Raw genomic sequence first — 6,696 nt, forward strand, 5'->3', positions numbered from 1 at the left:
TAGATCTAGAGCTGCCCACTTATGTAGCTCTACAAAATGAAAACCTCCTTTTGCTGAACTCACGTGCTATCTTGCATGATTTTGGGTGACCTCCTCAAGGTAGGATGCTGGTTTTTCAGATGGTAGGAGAGATGGCTCAGTAGAGTGTCAGAAAAAAAACCGTCCTTCATTGTAATTTTCACGGTTAAAATTGAGAAAAATCGGTTACAACTTTGCCTAGCCTTGAATTTTTAGTTATAAAATCGATCAATCTATGCATTTTTTCAATAAAAACCGATTGGGCTTGAAGGTCAACCTTTTTTCATCACCGGTTAGAGAAAAAGTTTATTTCTGACACTGGATAACTAGAGAGAGTAACATGTGCTTAATAGAATAGATGTTGGTTTTTCATGTGACTTGGATGACTAGAGAGAGTGACAATGGTGTTTGAAAAAGACTCGAGCTTAGTGTAGGCTGCACCTGTATATTTTGGAAAATGTCTTCAAATTTAAAACTTGAAGGTACAAAGACCTCTAGATTTTGAGAGGTTATATTAATAATTTCACGATTGTTAGTAGATGAAGGCTATCTATTTTTTTTTGGGAAAATACTTTTTTTTGGAACACGGAGTGACATGTTCTTAATAGAATATTAATAGAGTAGATGTTGGTTTTTCATGTGACTAGAAGTCATAAAGACTGGCTTTACCATGCTTTTGCAGTGACATCCTTGATTTAATGTGCATATAATAGATGGGAGGGCGCTCAATCAGGAAAATAAATAGATGGGAGGCACTAGCACAATGAAGCATCGACCCCTGCCTGCCTGCCTGCCTGCCCTAGTAGAGCTGATCTCATGATATTGAAGCAGAGCGATCCCTACTATTATGTGTATCCACAAGATTGCATCCATTTAAGACTCGAGCCAAGCCGCCCTCATCGAGAGCAGCCCCCCTGAATTAGCTTCCCAGGCGCAGCGATGATGAATTGCTCCAAGGGATCAGGGCTTCTTGTGGGCTCGAGTCTTACACCGATGCAATCTTGTGGATAAAACATAGGGAGTTGGAGCAAGAGCCGCCGGAGAGAGAGAGAGAGCAGAGGGGCTACCAGCAGCAGCAGCTCATGAATACTACCCACCAACAACATCATCAAAAACATGAAACTGAGATCAAGGTGCCAAATATGCTACAACAAGATGAAACTGAGAAAGGTGCCAAATATACGTACTCATCTCGCTTCATGCACACGTGAATTGACGCCCATTGGGAATCTCTCCATCTTGGGCGTCAAATGATGCTCATCAAGCTTGGAAGTTGTTAGCCATATAAAATTAGAATCTGGAAATGCAAGGTAGTTCATCTTAATTCTTATTATACGGTTGTTATTGTTCTTATTGATGAAATCATGGATTTCCATTGGCAGGCAAGGCGATATGCAGAGACCTGTGCATATTCGATGGGAAAATTATGAGCACCACTTCCTACCACTGGCTAATGAGATAGAGTGGGCAAGGCCAAGCAGAGGCGGAGTACCGGTGGTGGTGGTGGTTTTAGACTACATGGAGCTGTTGCCAAGAAATTTTTTGGCAACATTCTTCAATCATTCTTCAATCATTCTTTCAAAATTTTTGTTAATGCAAATTATTTGTTAGTTTCGCATGGTACAGCTTGATATCTATCTTTAAAACCTCACAATCATTCTATTTGTTAGTTGGTGGAATGCGGCCACACAACCAACTTGATATCTATCTTTAAAACCTCACTCTTGTAAACACATTATTTAATCAATTCATGCATGTCAAGGAATCACTTGTGTACATACCAAAATAGGATCAATAGAGGTATTCTAAGATTATCTTGTTTTTGTTTGAAGAGTAGGAATGAAAGATATGGATTGCGTTTCCCACCAATGTAAACTACTGAAGTAGCCTTAATAGGGCTTGTCTTACTTTTAAAATAGGAGGATTTAAAAAAGGAAAAAAAGTAAAATATGAGTATTTAAATAAAAGTTAAAATAGGTTAGCATAAAAGTTCACTTAATAGGTTAGCATAAAAGTTCACTTAATGATGAAATCTCATGCCTTTAGGTGAAATATTGCAGGCAAATATGTTTGAATAGTTTTAATTTGTTAAAGTACTATGTATCATTTCCCATATTTTTCAAATGACCATTACTTAAAGTTATAAGTACATTAGCAGCGCATTAACAAGTGTCCTATAAACTACAAGTAGAAAATGAAAATGTGAAAATGTCTTTGAAAATTTCCTTATGTCGAAATCCTATTAAAAACAATAAAGCCTTCCATTGTAAATGGTGACATAAATGGTCTCCATCCATAATTAGCAATACATTCATAAATGTAGGGAGAAGGGGTTGCTCCAATCCATAAAAAAAGGTGTACAGTGTTTGAAAAGGTTAAGTGTTTGTCTAAAGGACCCATGATGAGAACTCGATGAGACACAAGGAAAGAATGATTTTTTTCGAGATGAGGTAAATCTTAAGTGTTTAATAAAGGACCCACGATGAGGTAAATATTAAGTGTTTAATAAAGAACCATGATGGGATACAACAAAAAGAAGGAATTTTGTGGATTATACTAAACACATTCTTTATGGAGAGGTCTTCTATCAACTAGGGACTTAAGTGTTTAATAAAGGACCCATGATGAGGTAAATATTAAGTGTTTAATAAAGGACCCATGATGACGTAAATATTAAGTGTTTAATAAAGAATCGTGATGAGATACAACAAAAAGAAGAAATTTTATGGATTATACTAAACATATTGTTTATGAGAGGTCTTCTATCAACTAGGGACTCAGAAGTAGAGAATCTGATTTATGTAAAAGGAGTCAATCAATAGTAGTATTTCCTAACCAAACTTTGATGTGTTCAACAATTTAAGCTTAAGGAGATTCCTTGTTGGGTAGAAATTCATAACCTTCATGTTAAACTATTAGAATGGTAGAGAAGGATCTCTTCCTTGCCATGGGGAGATGAACCATGTTCACCAAAATGGAAACTTTTGTGGTTTGTCCAAAAAAGAAGGGAGAAATGAAAGGGTTATAGCAAATTTTCACCTCTATCTATTCAAGATTGAATACTCAAAAGCTAGGGTCCTCAACCATACTATTATACCCACTTCGCTTAACTTGGCCATCCTACATAAGGTGCTTTTATGTCACCTACCTTTTGTACGACGGTGTTGGGACATATCAAGTGGCATTTCAAAGAGCTTAATATCAAATAGGAAAAATTGAAGAGCATCATGTACTTTCTTATGCCTAGTAATAGTAAATAGATCATTTTTAAGTTTTGATCGACCTAGTGTAAAAACTAGTCACTTGAATGTAGGTCAATTTTGACATTGATTCTCTAGTGTAAAAACTAGTCACTTGTATATAAGTCAATTTTGACATTCATTTTCTTAGAATAGAATACATATAAGCTCTTATCTTCTCTACTCGTTCTTGCTTAGAGGCTATTGGATTATTGCATGCTATAGGGATTGCTTGCTTGAATAAATTTTGTTATAGGTAGCTTCCTCTCATTAGTTTCTTCTCTATCCAGCTTTTGTGAGAGAGAACCATCATGAAGGCTATTCTGTTCTTTCCCTCCATCTAGGAAAAGAGAGATCTTCCTTCACCCCCTAGCCATTAACAGAGTGAGGATGTGTGACAAATGAGCTAGCGTGCCCACATGAGGGAGTTACATTTGCAGCTTGAAAGCAAGACCCAATGACAATTGATTCGATAAGGCTAAGGTAAGCAATTGACTTAAACATATTTAGCAACACTCACTACAAGGAGAGAAGGGTCAACTAGTGCCTATATGTGTTTTTGGAACTCCTCAATCAACTAATACAATTGCTGGGGTAACATCACTACTATGGGATCATTGATACATCCAACGATCTTACTACTTTTGAATTTACCAATGCCCATACTAGCGATCTAAATTTGCAAGAAAAAACTTGGGGCAAATTGGGGACATACTTAGTATGTCCCAATTCTATGCTAGGTTTAGAGAGAGAGAGAGAGAGAAAGAGAGTCCCAGAAACAACAAGGCACAAGTTTTGCATTATATTCAAAATTGATTATACATTAAGGCATCTTGAGATGCCAAGTTCTGTGGATTCCCAAGGTAGGAAGGTTGACCATAAGGTTCATAATGGCAAACAAAGTAAATGTAGAGATACAAAAGCACTAGGGACAAAACATTGCACGAGGGGTAAAACATAGAGTGGTTGATTTCTTGTCACCATAGCTACTCGTCCTCATCCTCATCCTCATCATCATCATCCTTGTCATCTTCATCTTCATCATCCTCATCGTCACCTTCATTGTCTTCTCTGATATTGTCGCTCTACATGTCAAGAAAATAATCAAACATCAAAACTTATCACATGGCAAGAAAAGGTATACCAATGATATGAATTAGAATGTGATCAAAAAAATAATATATCTATAACTCATTATGTAACATGCATTCATTAATCTCCACACCATTCTCATGGAGCCATTGCCACAAATCGGATTAAATATGATTAAAACCAGATGCATACTCATGAGATACTCATCCTTTGTTGGTGAATGACCAACAACCTCTTTATACGTATCAAGTAAACGAAGACAATTTCAAACTTAATAAACTAAAAACATAAAAGAATTCAACTAAAAATTTTACTCACAAAGCATGCTATGAATGCCAACTTTCCTCCTCACCTAAAGTGGGAGAACCCCACTTTCACATCCTTATTATTCGGATTGCTTCCAAGTATTGCTCACTTGGAGATGGTTTCTCACGAGCCATCTTAAGGACATGCTTTTGAGTGCTGTTTAGTTGGAGATGGTTTATCACAAAAACCATCTTAAGGGCATGCCTCTAGTCTTGGGGGTAGAACATCCATCCCGATCATGAGTGGAAGTATTGTACAAGGGCTAAAACATTGCACAAGGGAAAAATGTTGTTCTCTTCTTATCTATTCGCTCCACTCAAAAGTGATATGTGTGACCAAAGTGCACCAAGTTTGCAATACTACAAGTAAAAGAAGATCATGAAATTGTATCAAGAACAAAAACTTATACAAGACTATGTCTTATGGTTTCTTGTGTACATATAAAAACTCACTTACTTGGTAATCACAACCATATTCAAGCTCCTCCGCTTATAGCCTAGCCACTCTGTTTTTCTTGTTGTATGGTTTGCTGAAGCCATCTACTAGAAGGAAATTCTAGAAGTTGAGTGAGTGAATTTGGGTATGGCAATGCTCTAGTTGTTCGAATCTTTCTCGAATTTAAACAATCTTGGTCTCTTTCCCTCTTTGCTAGGTTATACCTCTCGATCCATTTCTCCATAGCGCTTGAGTAAAGGATGAAAAATTTATTAATCTTCTCTCGCAATGCCATATCCATTGTTCTCTAAATCCCTTGTCCTTAAGGCTCTTCTCCAAACAATGAGCCGATCATCCTCTTCTTGTGTCCACAATCGTGGCATATCTAGGTCTAATGTACTAAGAAATTATGTTATGTATACAAGAGATTCTTGAACAAGCCATCCCATTACCATAGTGCCCTCAAGGCAAGCTTTTTGATGAATAAAACCTTTCAGTGTCTTCATAAATCTCTCGAGGAAAAACATCCATCGGTTACGAACAACACCTACTATAGCAATCTCATCAACCACATGAACAAGTAGGTGCAATTGAATGGTCAGGAAAGTTGTTGTGGAAAGAATCTCTCTGCCATTGTAATTCCTTTGATGGAGTTTAGATGAGCTGCTCTTCCAACATATTTCTTCTAAACTCCTAGGCTTTGATATCCACTGTACCACTACACTAATCTTGTATATTGTCTCTCTAATGTCTTCAATGAGGTAATACTTAATGGCTATTGGTAGCACAAACTATAAGATCTTGTGCTAGTCATAAGACTTCAAGCCACTAAGCTCTTCATCCTTTGTAAATGCTCCCTTCAAAGAATGCATACAACCAGTGGGAGTACGAAACTCATTGATGCACTTCTTTACACACCGCTACTCTTCTTTGGTTAAGAACCAAGGTGCTCTAGGGAGAATTACGTTCCCATTAGGCCTTCTCTGTGCTCGTAAGTGTTGCTCGATCCACATCTTGTAGATCATCCCTTTGTGCCTTGCTCTCTTTAGAAATTGTGATGGTTTTCCAAAGCATATCGGTTATGTTCTTAAAAATGTGCATAGGATCAAGAAGATGATTAACTAGAAAATCACTCCAGTATGGGAGTAGATGGAAGATGGACAGTCGCTTCATTCTGGAGGGTGAACAACTTGGATCCACTTCCCATGCCCTTCTCCAATCACTTGGATTTAGCACACGAGGAGGCCTCCCTAGAAATCTCTCTCACAACTCATGGTTATTGGGGAGATACTTTTTGTGGCCCTCGTAGACAACCTTCCTCAAAGCTATTGAGTACTGGGCCTCTAATCTAAGTCCACATATAGGGCATGCATTATAACCAGATATTGAAAGCCTTGCCAAACATGATAATCATTGTGATGAGATATGCAAATAATACAAAAATACCAAAATCGTGAAATTAAATCAAATCAAGAAATCTTAGAATAATTAACTTACCAGAGCACCTCCATTGCCCGACCAATCATGCATGGTCCACATAAGTATACATTACACTATTTTCAACCCTTTCTCCAAACCACTTAGATGTATCATGAGCTTGGATACC

At 37.3% G+C, this 6,696-nt stretch overlaps 1 pseudogene; it reads right to left on the bottom strand.

Annotated features, from left to right (window-relative positions):
• Positions 1-5,962, bottom strand: part of LOC147606172 (uncharacterized) — a 300,738-nt pseudogene extending 294,776 nt beyond the window's left edge.
• Between the last annotated feature and the right edge of the window lie 734 nt (positions 5,963-6,696).

This window comes from Cibotium barometz, chromosome 58, assembly GCF_041138505.1.
Source record: "Cibotium barometz isolate CiBa-2024 chromosome 58, ASM4113850v1, whole genome shotgun sequence".
NCBI lineage: Eukaryota > Viridiplantae > Streptophyta > Polypodiopsida > Cyatheales > Cibotiaceae > Cibotium > Cibotium barometz.